The following is a 19,772-nucleotide window of genomic DNA, read 5'->3' on the forward strand; positions in this document are numbered from 1 at the left end:
GGAGCAGTTACCTGAGACAGTGGAAAGCGTTGCAATGTGTGTTTGGTATGGTGGTATAGTGGCAAAGAGACTAGGTAGGATCGGATCTAGGTTGCCCTCACTTTCTTCTGTTCTGTCTTTTAACCTAGCGTTCACCTCTCAGTCTCGTGGAGACTCTCCAGAAACAAACCGCGGCTCGCATTGCAGTTACACTGTAGCTCCCCTTTTCCCGGTAGGAAAACTGGTTACGGGCATGAAAATGGACTAAGTGGCATCCAATTGATTGAAATCGTTTCGGAACGACTGCACAGCGAAAATAGCATGTGAATCCAATACCTGTAGTTTCTAATTCTCCATGCATAAAGCAAAACGTAGCTTGGGATGTAGCTTTATTTCGTTTAAATAAAGAAAGTTCTGCAGCAGCGCAGCATATGACTCAACGGTCAGCTTTCCGCTTTCCTAGAGGTAAACATACATGTGAAAACGATTCTCTTCGTCTTGGGGAGAAAAGCATTGTTTGTCTGGAAACTTTCAAATTATGCAGAAAACTTGCGAACGAGTCTACACAGGCGACGTATTTCGAAATATGACGACGGTTTCAGACAGCCTGTTCCTGCTTCCATCACATTAGCAGTCGCAATTCGTACTCTTAATTCGCGTACATCCTTCGAACACTGGGCACTGAGTTACTCAGCTTTCAAGTATTCTAATAAACACGACCAACAAAAAGATTACCACTTCATCACGTGACGTGAGACAAAGTGAAATAATCAAATATTTTTAACCAATAGATTCCCTGCATTCATTTGAGAACAACTGCACAGCGAAAAACATGCGAATGCATAATATCTTGTGTTTTATTTTTTATGCTACAAGTAACGTTTTCCGAAAAACTGCTTCAGAAACTTTGCTTCGGTTACTCATAGTACGTTCTTCCGGCAGCGCAGGTTATCACTCAACTTTCAGGTTTCTGCTTTCCTTCAACGAAACAGATACGAATATGATTCTTTTCGTGGTAAAGCAAAAAAGATTGTAATAAAGAGTCCTCGACAAAGAATTGCGGCATTGAATCTCAACAACATAGTGCGTACTAAGCTTTACGACAAGAGTACTTTAACAGGAGCTAAACAAGGACATCATGTGTTTTTTTAATTCTTTCTTCTAGTTGTGCCATATTAGCCAGCCTCCGATATACAGGGTGGTCCATTGATCGTGACCGGGCCAAATATCTCACGAAATAAGCGTCAAACGAAAAAACTGCAAAGAACGAAACTTGTCTAGCTTGAAGGGGGAAACGAGATGGCGCTATGGTTGGCCAGCTAGATGGCGCTGCCACAGGTCAAACGGATACCAACTGCTTTTTTTAAAATAGTAACCCCCATTTTTTGTTACATATTCGTTCAAAATGGTTCAAATGGCTCTGAGCACTATGGGACTCAACTGCTGAGGTCATTAGTCCCCTAGAACTTAGAACTAGTTAAACCTAACTAACCTAAGGACATCACAAACATCCATGCCCGAGGCAGGATTCGAACCTGCGACCGTAGCGGTCTTGCGGTTCCAGACTGCAGCGCCTTTAACCGCACGGCCACTTCGGCCGGCGTTACATATTCGTGTATTACGAAAAGAAATATGAATGTTTTAGTTGGACCACTTTTTTCGCTTTGTGATAGATGGCGCTGTAATAGTCACAAACATATGGCTCAGAATTTTAGACGAACAGTTGGTAACAGGTAGGTTTTTTTAATTAAAATGCAGAACGTAGGTACGTTTGAACATTTTATTTCGGTTGTTCCAATGAGATACATGTACCTCTGTGAACTTATCATTTCTGAAACGCATGCTGTTACAGCGTGATTACCTGTAAGAACCACATTAATGCAATAAATGACCAAATTAATGTCCGTCAACCTCAATGCATTTGGCAATACGTGTGACGACATTTCTCTCAACAGCGAGTAGTTCGCCTTCCGTAATGATCGCACATGCTTTGACAATACGCTGACGCATGTCGTCAGGCGTTGTCGGTGGATCACGATAGCAAATAACCTTCAACTTTCCCCACAAACAGAAATCCGGGGACGTCAGATCCGGTGAACGTGCGGGCCAATCCACCTGTCATTAAATATACTATTCAATACCGCTTCAACCTCACGCGAGCTATGTGCCGGACATCCATCATGTTGGAAGTACATCACCATTCTGTCATGCAGTGAAACATCTTGTAGTAACATCGGTAGAACATTACGTAGGAAATCAGCATACATTGCACCATTTAGATTGCCATTTATAAACTGAGGGTCATTTATCCTTCCTCCCATAATGCCGTACCATGTATTAACCCGCCAAGGTTCCACTTGTCGCAGCCATCGTGGATTTGCCGAGCCCAATAGTGCTTATTATGCCGGTTTACGTTACCGCTGTTGGTGAATGACGCTTCGTCGCTAAATAGAACGCGTGCAAAAAATCTGTCATCGTCCCGTAATTTCTCATGTGCCCAGTTGCAGAACTGTACACGACGTTCAAAGTCGTCGCCATGCAATTCCTGGTGCATTGAATATGGTACGGGTGCAATCGATGTTGATGTAGCATTCTCAACACCGACGTTTCTGAGATTCCCGATTCTCGTGCAATTTGTCTGCTACTGACGTGCGGATTAGCCGCGACAGCAGCTAAAACATCTACTTTGGCGTCATCATTTGTTCAGGTCGTGATTGACTTTTCACATGTGGCTGAACACTTCCTGTTTCCATAAATAACGTTACTAACCGGCGAAGGGTCCGGACACTTGGATGATGTCGTCCAGGATACCGAGCAGCAGACATAGCACACGCCCGTTGGGCATTTTGATCACAATAGCCATACATCAACACGATTTCGACCTTTTCCGCAATTGGTAAACGGTCCATTTTAACACGGCTAATGTATCACGAAGCAAATACCGTCCGCACTGGCGGAATGTTACGTGATACAAACGTACTTATACGTTAGTGACTACTGCAGCGCCATCTATCACAAAGCGAAAAAAGTGGTCCAACTAAAACATTCACATTTCTCTAGGTACTACACGAATATGTAATAAAAAATGGGGGTTCCTACTGAAAAAATCGCAGTTGATATCCGTTTGACCTATGGCAGCGCCATCTAGCGGGCCAACCATAGCGCCATCTGGTTTCCCGCTTCAAGCTAGACGAGTTACATTATTTGTAGTTTTTTCGTTTGATACTTATTTCGTGAGATATTTGGCCCGGTCACTATCAATGGACCTCCCGGTATATTGACTCACCCACACACACACACTCATGATTCGCATACAATATTTACACTGGTTGTAAACACATTGCTTGCGTCACTATGTGCTTCCGTCATTGCCTTGAGGTGTCACTCCAATCGCTAATTCCATATGGAACACACAATATCCACACCTCCAGGCAATTTTTCTGCTGCGTCGCGCTTACGTTGCCAAGTTACATGAAAGTGATGACATTCACTTGCTTAACGTTATTCACTGAATAATTTTACTCGTGACCTACAAATAAAATACGCTACGCCAGTCACGTCGTCTGACCTAGATACTTAATGCTACCTGTACGAAACCGGGCCAGGTCGCTGGTCTTTACATAATTCACCTTGCGTATATTTGAGTTCGCAAAACTCAAAGCACTTCGTCGCCTGACTTGAAATTGTAACACGACGTTACATTCTGATCGCGAGTGGTTTTATACACCCATGTTTTACTGCATGTCATACGCTCTAATAAGGAATCCCTTGAGTGCGACGCCACAAGTTCAGTCTTTAGTAAGACTCATTTGAAAGTGTTGTGTTAACAGTTGTAACAGGAAAAATATTAGCTGCTAGGGACTGACCATGTGCATTAGGAGGGCGACAGAAAATGGGTGTCCGGAAGGCGCAGAGATCAGCCTTCTGTGGGATGTATGTATTACACTTCGCAAAATGGACATCGTCGACATCCAAGTAATGTTCAAAACAAACCATTAACTTGCACAGTGAACACCGAATGAAAAATGGCGCGCCACAGTGTTCACAAAGTTTCGCATTATCAAGATCGAAGGCGAACTTCTTGGGAGTAACAGAACGCGCAGGACTTTAAGCTAGGTATCCAACCTTAAAGATTGCATACAGAATCATACTGGTGTAACGGGGTGATGAGAACTGATGGAATGTGATGGCACGCAACCGAATGCGAAACACCTGTCCTGGAGCTTATCGTGAAACGACCTATCCTTTAATACGTGGCTACAGATAGTGCCTAATATGTTTTACAGGCACGGAAAAAACGAACATCCAGAGGCTGAATATATTCAGTGTTTCCAGGTGGTGCGCATTCCAGGAAGTACAGATTGCTCTAAAGGAGTATGATTTTTATACGCAGACCAGGAATCACGCAAAAGTAAGTTGTTTTGACCAGCTACTAGCCAAAAGCAGCATTCTCTTATGCCCACTCTTGCTTACTGTGACGTAAATACTACCTACAGTCCTTGCAGGATCCCACACACGAGAAGGAATCTTAGGGTGGCAGAGTACCTCCAACTTCTCGCAGTACAATAAATAACGTTCCAGCCAATTTACCATTAAGATTAACAGTCAGCATACTTGTATACGAATTCTTTAAGGCATTGATGTTAGCTGATCTTGGTACAGTTCTATTAGTATCTCTAATTTCTAGTGTTCATTACATTTGCATTTCCTATATAAATCCGACTGTTCTGAGTTTATAACAAATTTCTTACTGAGCGGTGGGAAAAGTTTGTTTATCTCATTTACAAATTTTCTGACCGATTCCACAGTTAGCTGTGCATCGTCACGTTCACATTTTGTTTGAAATTTCGTTATCTTACACCTTCCAGTTCTGTAGCACTGTTTGAAGTTATGCAGTGATCCACTGCTTCCCTTGAAATCACTGTAATCTATGTTGCGTGCAGTTTCCGCCTCATTCGGATAATTCCTTCGTGTTGCGTCGTTTTTTGTCTTAGAGCGTATATAAATAAATATGTACTCTAAGAAAAAAAGACCGCCGGCCGGAGTGGCCGAGCGGTTCTAGGTGTTACAGTCTGGAACCGTGCGACCGCTACGGTTGCAGGTTCTAAACCTGCCTTGGGCATGGATGTGTGTGATGTCCTTAGGTTAGTTATGTTAAAGTAGTTCTAAGTTCTAGGGGACTGATGACCTCAGAACTTAAGTCCCATGTGCTCAGAGCCATAGTAGATATATAAATGATTGGAGTTGGAATCCTCTGTGATAGGCAGAATTGCCGAAAGTGTCACTGGCGTTGTTCGTGTAACCAGGCCTGGTAGGGTATACAAGGGGCGTGAGCAGTGTCAGATGGTGAATGATCACAGTAAGTACTAGAGTGACACAGACTTATTAGTACCTGACAGAGTGTGAAAGGTGCGTCATTGTGGGCCCAAACTGGCCGGCTGGTCGAATCGTGCAATATCCAGATTTTTTGGACATTGGGCGGTGACAGTGGTCCGATGTTGGACCGTATTGGATCGTAATGGCAGACATACTCGTCGTCGTCAAGGCTCCAGTAGACCACATCTGATTACTGCGAGGGAGGATAGCCATCCTGTGCACCGAGCACATCATAACCCCTTCACAAGTGCGCCTGCCATCCGAGAACAAATAATGGACTCCTTACGACATTCTGTCATTCTGGACCATTGGTTGGAGATTATCAACAGATGGGCTAGAGAACTGCCGTCGCATGTGTACGCTCCTATTAACAACACAACACTAATCGCTGCGTTTGGAGCGGTACCGTGACTGAGAAGCGCCTGATGAATAGCACTGCGTGGTGTTTAGCGATGAATCACGGTTCTGCACGACCCTCAATGATTGTCATCGGCGATTATGACGATGACCGGGCGAGAAGTTCTATTCTTCCAATATTTGCGAGAGCCACAACGGTGTTACTGCTGACATTTATATCTACACCATGCTCCGCAAGCCACCTACCTGTGTATGGCGGAGGGTACTTTTGGTACCATTAACTGATCCCCTACATCCTGCTCCTATCCTGTTCCACTCGCGAATGGGCCGTGGGAGGACGATTGACGGTAAGCCTCTGTATTAGCAATATTAGTTGAAAACAGTCTTGGTTCCAATTTTAGTTCTTTTTATTTTTTAATTACGCGTTTCATCTTATTTAGGCATCTTCAGGCTGATCTTAATTTGATATTTTATTAGTACGATCGTTTAGACAGTGCAGCTAAGGGGCATCGTCGAGTACATCTGTATGTACTGAGGTTAACGAAGGCGATGTTGGCCTGATGTACGCGACGATGCCCTTTAGCTACACTGTCTAAACGATCGTACTAATAAAATATCAAATTAAGATCAGCCTGAAGATGCCTAAATAAGGTGAAACGTTTAATTAATAAATAAAAAGAACTAAAATTGCAACCAAGACTGTTTTCAACTAATACTACTAAACACTGGTTTGCTGATTCATGCCACAGATGAATTGGCAGAATTTCTCTGTATTAGCTGTAATTTCTCGAATTTCCTCTGTGTGATCATTATAGAGACATATCTGGCAGGACGAAACATATTGTCCAACTTTTCCCAGAAAACGCTGTATCGAAATTTCAGCAGTAAACCTCTCCGCAGTGCGCAACGCCTTTTTTGTAACGACCGACACGGGCGTCTATTGAGCACCTCCGTAGCGCTGTCGCGCCGTCTAATTGACCCGGTGACGAAACACGCCTCTCTTAGTTGGATCTTCTACATCTCTTCTATCAGTTATACCTGGTAAGGATCCCAGGCCGATGAAAAATTCTCAAGAATCGGTCGAACAAGCGCCTTATAAGTCACTTCCTTCGTGGAAAAGTGACATTTCCTTAAAATTCTTCCTATAAATTTCTGTCTGGCATCTGTTTTTCCTACTACTTGTTTTATTGTGGTCGTCCCACTTAAGACAACTCGCAGATATTTTACGATAGATACGGTTTCCAGCAGTTTGTCATCAGTAGTTCAGTTGTACAGTAGTGGATTTCTTTTTCTATGTATGCGCTATATGTTATACGTATTTACGTTCATGCCCAACTGCCATAGCTTGCACCATTCATCAGTCCTCTGCAGGTCATTCTGCATATCGATACTGTCTTCTGTCGCTTTTAATTTCTTATTAACAACCGTATCATCAGCGAACAGTCTTAAAGAGCTTCCGACGCTTTGTACTACATTGTAAACAATAATGGACCTATCACACTTCGTTGGGATACTCCAGTAATTACCGTTACGTTCGTCAATTTTGTTGCGTTAAGAGCGACGTGTTGAGCTCTATCTGCAAGGAAGTCCTGAGCCGGCCGAAGTGGCCGTGCGGTTAAAGGCGCTGCAGTCTGGAACCGCAAGACCGCTACGGTCGCAGGTTCGAATCCTGCCTCGGGCATGGATGTTTGTGATGTCCTTAGGTTAGTTAGGTTTAACTAGTTCTAAGTTCTAGGGGACTAATGACCTCAGCAGTTGAGTCCCATAGTGCTCAGAGGCATTTGAACCATTTTTTTGGAAGTCCTGAATCCAGTTTCAACTCTGGTCAGGTACTCGATAAGCTCGTATGGTTTTCACTAACCGACAGCGTGGGACGATGTCAAATACCTACATGAAATCAAGGAACACGACACAAACCTGGGCGTCTTACCTACTGTGCTTTGGATCTCATATAGTAACACAACGAGCTGAGTTTGGAGTGAGGAGCCGTTGGGTATGACTTCATGTCACGAATGGTAGTGAGTGAGGGACTCCGTTGGCACAACAGTACCTCACAGACATCAAGTCTCCTTATGTGTTACCTCTCATGCGAGAGTATAGTTTTACCATTTTTCAACAGGACAACGCTGGTACACACATGGCACGCGTCTCTGTGAACTGTCTGCGTGATGTTCAGGTACCCTGTGGCCAGCAAGATCCGCAGATCTTTTTCCGATAAAAAAAGCTTGGGACCAGTTCGGACGTGATCTTCCTAATGTTAGCATACAGGGTATCAACTACCAGCTACAACAGTTGTGCGTCAGCTGCCCTCTGGGGAGGATAAAATGGCTTAATGGCACCCTTCTCAACGTAGTCAGTGTATACACCCAGCATAAAGGGAGGGCAAAGTATACTGATGACTGGGTTCTTACTGGCAAGTGTTTTGTAAATCTGACTCGGTTTTGTAATCACTGCAATCACAACACATACCATCTGAAGCCGCAAAGTTTCATTTCGTTTCCTCCTCTCCTTCACCGTGCTTCACTTTTTTGGTCAGTCGGCATATAAAGTCAAAGTTGTGTTCAAGTTTTGCAGAATATTATGAAACGGAACGGAAATTACTCCAAAATATCTAATACTCATCACAGAATGTAACCTGCAGGTTTGCCTTGTAACTAAAAAACCTTGTCTATGGCTACGTCTAGAAAATTCATCTCCTTTATTCTCCCTCTCTCTACGAAGACGTAATGAACAGAAACACGAAAGGCGCTCTTTATTAATTGTGCTCTCCAACCATGTTTTCAACTGCCTGAGGGTGCTACATGAACTTTCAGCAGTGCTCGCTGTTCGTGGAATTGTAATATAATTCAGTCGAGCTCTATAAACCGAAGGAAAAAAAATGTAGGTACTGAAAGGAGGCCACTTAAGTTTGAGGTAAGGTGTTACACATATTACATTCCGAACTCCGCTCTTGATTCCCATAAAACACAGTTCCTTCACAGATTTGACAAGAGCAGTTAAATTTGTTTATATTCTCCATAACTTTAGGATGAATGAAAATCTTTTTTAAAGGCATCTATTTCTTCTTTTTTAAACGTTTATTGAAGTGACAGAATTTCAGAGCCCAAGTAATGAATGAAAAGAGTTATTCTGTCGTAATTAAGGGGAGCAGTCGCAGCAGTGTTCAGATGACGAGTTTGTCAGGTGGACGTTGTAGGTATCTGGTTGTTAATTCCCAGAAATGCATATAAAGTTGAGATTTTTGCTGTTTTGTAGTGGGTAGGATGACGCATGACATGGAATATAAGCCTCTTTTTTTTTTTTTTTTTTTTTTCTTTTTTTTTTTTTTTTTTTTTTTTGACGGTGACGTGCTCTTTGGTCAACTGTGTAACTGTGTACTTCCCGTTTGCAGAACTGAATGAAGTACAGGGATATTAAAATATACAAGAAACAGGTTTATTTTAGTGTTACAGTTAAACTGGGAAGTGAAAATTTGTCTCGAGAATGTTGATGTGATACAATGTATCTAATGTTTTTATACAACTGACATAGCAATGCCTTTGAAAATGACGGAAAGTCGAATCACGTAAGGTTGATGAAAAATAAAAGCGTGATCAAGACTTGAGTGAATTTATTAGAAGTGCGTCCAGATGGCCGCGTCGTCTCATAACATTTTCAAGAGAAAGAGCTTCAGGAGCAAGTAGACCGTTCGCCTGTTGCAAGTCTTTCGAGTTGACGCCAATTCGGCGACTTGCGTGTCGATGGGGATGAAATGATGATAAGGACAACACAAAACCCAGTCCCTGAGCGGAGAAAATCTCCGACCCAGACAGGAATCGAACCCGGGCCGTTAGGTATGGCAGTCCGTCGCACTGACCATTCAGCTACCTGGGGCGCATAGCAAGTCAGTAACACGTTGATACAACTCTGCCAACTATGCAAGCAGTTACTCGGCTTGGGATCGATTGACAGAACTGTTGCGTGTCCTTCTAAGGGATATCGTGCCAAATTTTGTCCAACTGGCGCGTTAGGTTGTCAAAATCTCTAGATAGTTGGAGGACCCTGGCCATAATGCTCCAAATGTTCTTAATTGGGGAGAGATCCGGCGACCTTTCTGGCCAACGTAGGGTTTGGAAAGTACGAACACAAGCAGTAGAAACTCTCGCCCTGTGTGGGAGGGCATTATCTTTCTGAAACGTAAGCCTAGAATGGCCATGAGAGATAACGAAAGAAATCTCGTCGACGTACCATTGTGTTGTAAGTGTGCCGCGGGTGACAACCGAACGCGTCATGCTATGAAAAAAAAATGGCACCGCAGACCATTACTCATGGTTGTATGATGGGCGACAGTCAGGCTGGTATCTCACAGCTGTTCAGGGAGTTTCCAGTGAGGTTTTCGGCCTGGAATCTCATTGACTGGAGTATAATTGTCTTCAGTGATGAGTCCCGCTTCGAAGTGAGCCCCGATGACCAGCGAAGACACGTCTGGAGACGACCTGGACAGCGGCGGGATACTAATTTGAGTGTCACCAGCCATACGGCCCGACAACCAGAAGTGATGATCCGGGGTGCTATTTCTTTTCTTAGCAGTACCCCATTGCTAATCACCCGCGGCACCACCACAAATCGATATTCTACGCCCAGTTTTATTGGCCTGTCAAGCCGTCCTGGACTTACATTTCAGCAAGGTAATGCCTGTCTGTGCAGGCGATAGTTTCTGCTGCTCCTCTTCGTGTTTGCCAGTCTTCCTTAGCTAGCAAATTCACCGGATCTCTCCCAAATTGAGAACATTTGGAGCATTATAACCAGGGCCCTCCAACCATCCCGACATTTTTACTGCTAACCAGCCAATTGGACAGAACTTGGCACGATATCCATGAGGAAGATATCCAACAACTCTGTCAATCAATGCCAAGCCGAATAGCTGGTTGCCTAAGGGTCAGAGGTGCACCAAAGCGTCATTGACTTACTCAATTTATGAAGCTCTTTCTCTTGAATAAACCTTCTAATTTTCTTGAAGTCATACTCATTTATTTGTCTGTATATGCACATCACAGTCACAGACTTCCGTCCCATTCGGATAATTCCTTGGTGATGCCTCGTTTCATTTATCTTAGGGTACTTTTTAGGGCATAGAATGGTAAAGTAAAATTGTTAATAGGTTGTCTTCCAAACCTCTTTGGAAACGGAAGAAAAAGGCCGGACAAGACTTAGTCCGACGCTCTTCCAATGACGATTTCGAAGAAGCAGACAGGTGACAGCGCGCAGTGCTGGTCATGAGGCGCGCTGGGGTAGTGATGAATGTGACTGTTTTCACATTATATCTCACTGGGCAGCGATGGGACAAGTGCTGCCTCGCAGAGGCTAGCAGAATTACCGCGGATTGTTGAAGACGATGGCACTCGGATTCTACAGAAATCAAGCATGGAAAGGATAGGCCAGTTTACAGTTTTGTATCTAAATATTAACATAGTTATGTTATTGGATTCGTAATTTTCCAGTTAGTGCCTTTCATTACCAAATGTCATTGGGTCAATGAGAAACCCTGCAGTTACACTGGTGTGCGAAATTTGAGGTTGAAAGCAACTTTCGCGTGATGTAACGCTGCCAAGTAACATAGTGAACCGTGAATTTACTTTCAAAACCTTTTCTTAGAAATTTACTTTTATTTACTAGCGATTCATCAAGAACATTAAGACATTTGATCACACTATGTGAGCGTGGAAGTAGTTGCCAGTGGGTAACTGATGAAAACAAATTAAATTTCTTTCAACAAATGGAAATTTTATTCCTAATAGCCCCCCCCCCCCATTTTTTTAAACAGATTTAAAATTATAATCAGAAAGCATCTTCAAAATATCAAGTTACTATTTTATTCAGAGGCAGAAAGAACAAATATTGGCAGTATGAGTTTTCTGGCTGAGAACCTTGGCGCTGCCTTTTGACACGTCCGTGGTCACGACCGCTCACAACAACCTCTGAAAGACTACACTGGTGCAAATCTGCAACACACCCGATTTTAACAAGTCACACAAACCCATAAACTATGCACTCCGTAGGAGGGATGGAAATGGTACAAACACTAAGATTAAAACAAATAACTTGGCACCGAAGATGCAACTTGATTAAAAAAAAAAAGAAAAAAAAACTCTTACGGTGGAACAGTGGCAACTTTATATACTAAAATGACCATTTAAATAAAAACTCATGAAATGTAGTCTTACATAAAATATACAAACATGCTCTACATTACACATATACCGCCTCTCGAGATGATAGGCAAGATAAAAACATATTTCAGGAATTCGGCCATTACACTTCAAGCAATAAATTCGTAAATTCGTTAACACCGAATCCGACAAGCATGACAGAGGCAGCTATTAACGTACGGCAGACCGACAGACAGACACTAACTGCCTAACAAAGGCGGACGGGAGACAGACGAGCAAGCTGGGAACGAGAGACTGACCAAGAAAACAAGTAGAATTTAACAAGTAAATGAAACAACATATCACGAATCACTTAACTTCTAACAAACTGCGATGTCTGGCGAAGACCTGGAGCAGCACCCCCAAAACGCTCTTCCGAACGGTCCGCTGCCAGCCGCTTCAACGGACGCAGGAAGGCGCGCCGATCTCCCGTCTCACGGCGTCGCAGCTCGCACCAGCCAGACTGATGTCGTGGGTTGACTCCTGTTGCTCTCGTGTCAGCCGCGAAGCCACTACCCCTCGCCATACGTCGCGGGCCACTGGACTCACGTGGCGACCTCACATGCGGCGAAGCTCAAGACGATCAAGTCATCTTGTGTCCCAATGCGCGACCGAGCAACCGATCGATCCAACCGCCAATGACCATTGCCTGAAAAAAGTACAGCAGACTGGCGGCCTAACACATACTAGCACTCCGGACGACAGACAGACACTGACTGCCCCACACTGACCCGGCTGACCAACTGACCAGACTCGCCGCCTAGCGAGCTCATAGCGCCCCTTAAATGCACGTGAACAGGCTACCTTTCCCCTTTCCCACCAGAGGGAGACACCAAAGCTGCGATTGCCACAGCGGCGCCATCGCCAGAAACGGAAGGCAACTGCTTCACACTACGCGCTGCGGCGCGCTCTTCAAAACAGCAATTTTTACCACGGCTCACATAGCTCGATTAATACTTGGGCCATACATGGAAAGAACTGCTACAACGTAGTATGGACGGTATCTGAAAGAAATACCCATGAGACAAACAGAAATGGCACTTTTATTCAAAGACAGTAATTACACTGAAGACATCGAGATTCCTAATGTTCACCTGGACGTTACAAAAGGAAGGAAGTGGATCTTAATAGGATGTGTGATCACCACGGACGGCGATGTATGCTGAGCAACGCGCACTCATACTGACCGAAGGTTGGTAATGAGTTCTTGTGGTAGGGCGTAGCATTCCCCCAGCTGCGTGGTTAACGACAGCTAAATGTAATTGGGTGCAATACATCTGCAAAACGCCTCCCACAAGTGCTCGATGGAATTTATATCGGGTAAATGGGCAGACCATTCACCGAATATCCTCTCGTCCCAAGAGCTTCTCCACCTGCGCTTTTCGACTTGGTCGCGCATAAAAAAATGAAAGCACGATAACGCACGATAACGTTAACCCCTGAGTGTATCGTCATGAAAGTGTTACAGGGAGTTATACACATACAACGTTACGCTTCTTTACTTGGACAGCCAACACTATCACTTTCGACATTGTTCCTGGGCGTATTACGTGTCCCCATCTCTCGCCTCGTATGTGGATCCATTCACATTCACCTGTCAGCTTTGTTGTGACGTTTGCTCGTTCCCATTGTGCGTCTTTTCAGGTGTACATTCGGCCCCTGATTTATTTTTAAGGATGGCAATGCGCGACCGCATCGAGCAGCGCAGGTGGAGGAGATCTTGTAACGAGAGGATATTCGGCGAATTGTTTGGCCTGCCCATTGTTCCCTCTACTTAAATCCTATGGGGCACCTATACTATGCCTTGGGGAGACGTGTTGCAGCGTGTACGTCCACATGCACCAACGGCCATCCAGTACTTCTCAATCGCCCTGTTAGAGGAATGGAACGCCCTACCACAAGAAGTCCCTATCAAACTTGTGGCCAATATGGGAGCGCGTTGTAGGGCATGCATCGCTGTTCCTCCTTTTATAATATACGTGTACAGCTACATAGCTACTGTGTAAATCACACTTAAGTGCTGGGAGAAGGTTCATCGAACCATATCCTCATTAATTCTCTATTATTCCACTCTCGAACAGCAACTCGAAAAAAAACGAACTCCTGCTTCTTTCCGTGCGAGCACTGATTTCCCTTAATTTATTATGATGATAGTTTCTCCATATGAAGGTCGACGTCAGGAAAATATTTTGGTATTTGGAGGAGAAACTGGTGATTCAAATTTCGTGAGAAGATACCGCCGCAACATAAAACTCCTTTGTTTTAATGTCATCCCAGATCATGTAACATGTCCGTGATACTCTTTGCCCTATTTCTCGATAATATAAGACGTGCTGCCCTTCTTTGAAATTTCAGCCGGCCGCGGTGGCCGAGCGGTTCTACGCGCTTCAGTCCGGAACCGCGCGACTGCTACGGTCGCAGGAAAGAAACCTGCCTCGGGCATGGACGTGTGTGATGTCCTTAGGTTAGTTAGGTTTAAGCAGTTCTAAGATCTAGGGGACTGATGACCTCAGACGTTAAGTCCCATAGTGCTCAGAACCATTTGAACCATTCTTTTTTCTTTGAAATTTCTCGATGACCTCCCTTAATCATTTCTGGTAAGGATCCCACACCGCGCAGCAGAACACCAAAAGAGGACAAACAAGCGTAGTTTAGGCAGTCACTTTAGTAGAACTGTAGCATCTTTTAAGTGTTTTGTAAATAAAACGCAGTCTTTGGTTCGCCTTCCCCACAATATTTTCTATGTGTTCTTTCCAATTTTTGTTCGTAATTGTAATTCCTAGGCGTTTACTTGAATTTACGGCCTTTATATTTGACTGATTTGTCGTGTAACCGAAGTTTAACGGATTATTTTTAGCACTTACGTAGCAGACATCACACTTTTCGTTATTCAAGGTCTATTGCCAACTTCGCACCAGATACTTTATCTAAATCGTTCTGTGATTGGTTTCGATGTTCTGGTAACTTTGCTAGACGATAAACGACAACATCACCTGCAAACACCTAAGGCGGCTGCTCAGCTTGTCTCTAAATCAATTATATAGATAAGTACCAGCAGAGGGCCTATAATACCACCTTGGGGAACGCCTGAAATACTTCTGTTTTACTCGACGACTTTCCTTGAATTACTATGAACTGTCACATCTCGGATAGGAAATCACGAATCCAGTCACGCAACTGAGACAATATTCCATAAGCACGCAATATGATTACAAGCCGCTTGTGAGGTACGACGTCAAAAGCCTTCTGGAAATCTAGAAATATGGAATCAATTTGAAACTCCTTGCAGACAGCATTCAACACTTCGTGACATTAAAGAGCTAGTTGTATTTCTCAAGAACGATGTTTTCTAGATCCGCGTTGTGTCAATAGACCGTTCACTTCGAGGTAACTGATAATGTTGTAAAACAATACATACTCCAAAGTCCTGCTGCATATTGATGTTAATGATACGGAGCTGAAATTTTGAGGATTACTTCTATTGTCTTTCTGAAGTATTGAACTATTGCATCAGCATACTTTACATGCAACCGGAGTGTCTTTGGATTTTCTATCAGGATTCGAGATAAAGTTTCGTTGTCGAAACTGTTATAAGCTTCCCATATTGAAGTCTGCGCTAAATTTCGAGCTTCTGCAAAAGATGGCCAATCATGGGGATTTTGCTTTCGTTTAAATTTGGCATGCTTTTTTCGTTGTTTCTGCAACAATGCTCTGGCCACTTTTGTGTCATGGGGGATCAGCTCCGTCTTTTTTAAATTTATTTCGTATAGAACTTTCACTTGCTGTCGATACTACTTCTCTGAATTCGAGCAAGCCAAATCTTGTCTACAATTACATTGTCGATTTGGAAGGAGTGGAGATTTCCCTCAGGAAGGCCTCAAGCGAATTTTTATATGCTTTTTTGAACGGATACATTTTTCGTTTATTTTTGTCGCATTTTGAAGTTTTGGAATTAAGACTCGCTATGACGACCCTGTGTTCACTAATCACTGTATTTGTTCTGATCCTCGTTATTAGATCAGTATTATTTGACGCTAAGAGGTCAAGTGTGTTTTCACAACATTTTACTATTCGAGTGGGCTCATAGACTAATTTATCGAAATAATTTTCAGAGAAAGCGCTTAACACAATGTCGGATGATGTTTTACGCGCACCCTCTGATCGTTAACATGTATATTCGCCAACATTTTGAGGATAAATTAAAGTCACCACGAACTAGAATTATAGGGTCGGGTAAGTGTCAAATTAGTCTCAAGGTTTCTTTGAATCTTTCAGCGATTGTATCATCTGAGTTGAGACGTCGGTAAAAGGATCCAATTATTATTTTATTCTGGCTGCTAGGAATTACCTCTACCCATACTAACTCATCATAACCATCTACTTCAATTTAACTACAAGATAAACTACTTCTAACAATAACAAATACGTCACCGCCAACTTTGTTTAGGTCCTTCACAAAAATTTCGGCTGAACTTATCTCTGGCTTCAGACAGCTTTCAGTGCCTATAACGATTTCGGCATCAGTGCTTTCTAATAGGGCTTGGAGCATCGATAGTTTAGAATTGTTATACCAACAGTTCCTAGATCTACGTTCTTCCTTTGTTCGACTTGCACCCTTTGAGAATGAAGCCCTTTTGGTGTTTCCCCGAGCTAAAAAACCGCCCAGTCAACGCCGCAAAGCCCCTGCTACCCTTGTAGTCGCCTCCTGGGTGTAATGGACTCTTGGCGTATTTAGCTGAACCCGAAACCCCACCACCATATGCAACAAGTCGAGGAATCTGCAGTCTACACCATCGCAGAACCGTCTGAGCCTCTGATTCAGACCCTCCACTCGGCTCTGTACCACAGGTCCGCAATCGGTCATGTCGACTACGCTGCAAATGGTGAGCTCTGCTTTCATCTCAGAAGCATGACTGATAGTCTTCACCTCTTCATATAACCGCTTGAAACCACAGAGAATCCGATCCAAAGCGAAACACCTCATTGGAATCACCGTGAGCCACCGCCTGCAGTTGTCCACAGCCTGTGCTCTTCATGGCATCTGGAAGGACCCGTTCCGCGTCTGGAATGACTCCACCCGGTATGCACACGGAGTACACATTGGCTTTCCTTCTCTCTTTGGCAACCATGTTCAGGGGGCTATCATGACTCGCAATGACTTCATTGTAATGAATGTCTTTGAGTCTTATTGCGTATTCGTTTCAGCTGCGTTCTGTATTATACTGTAGCAGTTGTTTCTATGTGTGGTTCAGGTTTCATCGCACTGCGTTTCTTGAGGGACGTCCATTAATTACGTGATCTCAAAATGAAGGGGGGAAAGGAGTCGTCGTGTGAAAATCTCACCAAACCTTCCTTAAAGGATAATGAAAATCTCACATCAACATAGTTATTATAAAGGATAACATTTTGTTTTACACAATGTTAAAGTGCACACAATGTTTATGGCCACTCTAAACTGAACTGAACCCTTCACGTGTGTGAGTGTCTCTGATTCTGTGATTTGAATCAAGTGCCACACAAGTGTCAGATTAAATCCGCAGAGTTTTCACCGCACCGGTCGAAATCACTGCACTTCAGTGACTTAGTCGCAACATTCTGCAGCTGATATATAGCCGATGTTATTGTCTTCACCATGAATTTGTATCAAAAAATTTACAATGCGTATCCTAAACGGAATAACGACAAGTAGAAGACTATGTGCGATCGAGAACTTCACCACTTGTTGAAGGAAACCAAGCTATTCACCGACAAAAATTCCCTTAGTGATCATATAAATCAAAAGAATGGAAATCTGTGCAATCATACGGTTCAAAGGAAAGTACAAACAATGTTGCCCTTCATTTGCAAAGTAAATAAATGTTCAGTGACATTTAATCTATCTATATAAGTAAAAATGTAAATGTTCGTTAGCACAGAATCATAAACCTCCGAAAGTTCTTCAACCATTGCTATGAAATTTTGACACACCGTTGCATTTGAATACGCGCGTGTTTTTATATACCAGTTTATATATACAGGGTGAGTCACCTAACGTTACCGCTGGATATATTTCGTAAACCACATCAAATACTGACGAATCGATTCCACAGACCGAACTTGAGGAGATGGGCTAGTGTAATTGTTTAATACAAACCATACAAAAATGCACGGAAGTATGCTTTTTAATACAAACCTACGTTTTTTTTAATGGAACCACGTTAGTTTTGTTAGCACATCTGAACATATAAACAAATACGTAATCAGTGCCGTTTGTTGCATTGTAAAATGTTAATTACATCCGGAGATATTGTAACCTAAAGTTGACGCTTGAAACCTCCGACGTTCAGTTGCGTGTTGTAACAAACACGGGCCACGGTCGGCGAGCAGCATCTGCAGGGACATGTTTACGATGACGACCGTGTTTACGAGCGTGGCTGTAGTGCACTGTTGTTGTTTGGTCTAGCTGTCGCAGTGTCCGCATGTAGCGCTTGCTGCTATTGTTATTCTGCATTCGTCTCCGCACGCAGACCAACTGTAGTACACCGTGTTACCAGACGTCTGTGATAGTGTAGTGTTGTAGGAACTGTGACCATGGTGTATTCGAACTCTGAAAAGGCGGAGATGATACTCATCTATGGCGAGTGTCGACGAAATGCAGCTGAAGCCTGCAGGGTGTATGCAGAACGGTACCCGGACAGAGAGCATCCAACGTGCCGCACATTGCAAAACATCTACCGCCAACTGTATGCAACAGGTATGGTCGCAGCACGCAAACGGGTCCGTAACAGGCCCGTCACAGGAGAAGCGGGTGCAGTTGGTGTGTTAGCTGCTGTTGCCATGAACCCACACATGAGTACACGGGGCATTGCGAGAGCCGGTGAACTGAGTCAAAGTAGTGTCATGCGCATACTGCATCGTCACCGCTTTCACCCGTTTCATGTGTCGCTACACCAGCAATTACATGGTGATGACTTTAATCATCGAGTGCAATTCTGTCAATGGGCATTAACAGAGAATGCGTGGCAGTTCTACCTGTTTACCGATGAAGCGGGTTTCACAAACCACGGGGCAGTGAATCTACGGAACATGCATTACTGGTCCGTGGACAATCCTCGCTGGCTCAGACAGGTAGAGCGACAGCGACCGTGGACTGTAAATGTATGGTGTGGAATCATTGGCGACCACCTCACTGGTCCGCACTTCATTGCAGGGGCCCAAACAGCTGCAACATACATCGCGTTTCTACAGAATGATCTGCCAACGTTGCTCGAGAATGTCCCACTGGAAACGCGTCGACGTATGTGGTATCAGCATGATGGTGCACCTGCACATTCCGCAATTAACACTAGGCTGACCCTTGACAGGATGTTCGACGGGCGTTTCATAGGACGTGGAGGTCTCATAAATTGGTCAGCCCGTTCTCCTGATCTTACACCTATGGACTTCTTTCAGTGGGGTACGTTAAAGGAGAATGTGTACCGTGATGTGCCTACAAACCCAGAGGATATGAAACAACGTATTGTGGCAGCCTGCGGCGACATTACACCAGATGTACTGCGGCGTGTACGACATTCATTACGCCAGAGATTGCAATTGTGTGCAGCAAATGATGGCCACCACATTGAACATCTATTGGCCTGACATGTCGGGACACACTCTATTCCACTCCGTAATTGAAAACGGAAACCACGTGTGTACGTGTGCCTCACCCCTCATGGTAATGTACATGTGCGTCAGTGAAACAGACCAATAAAAAGGTGTTAGCATGTGGACGTAATGTGCTGTTCCAGTCTCTTCTGTACCTAAGGTCCATCACCGTTCCCTTTGGATCCCTACGTAATTCGGTGCTCTCCGATACACACGATCGAACAGCGGAGGAGTGGTACTCAAGCG

This window comes from Schistocerca serialis, chromosome 8, assembly GCF_023864345.2.
Source record: "Schistocerca serialis cubense isolate TAMUIC-IGC-003099 chromosome 8, iqSchSeri2.2, whole genome shotgun sequence".
NCBI classification, from domain to species: Eukaryota; Metazoa; Arthropoda; class Insecta; order Orthoptera; family Acrididae; genus Schistocerca; species Schistocerca serialis.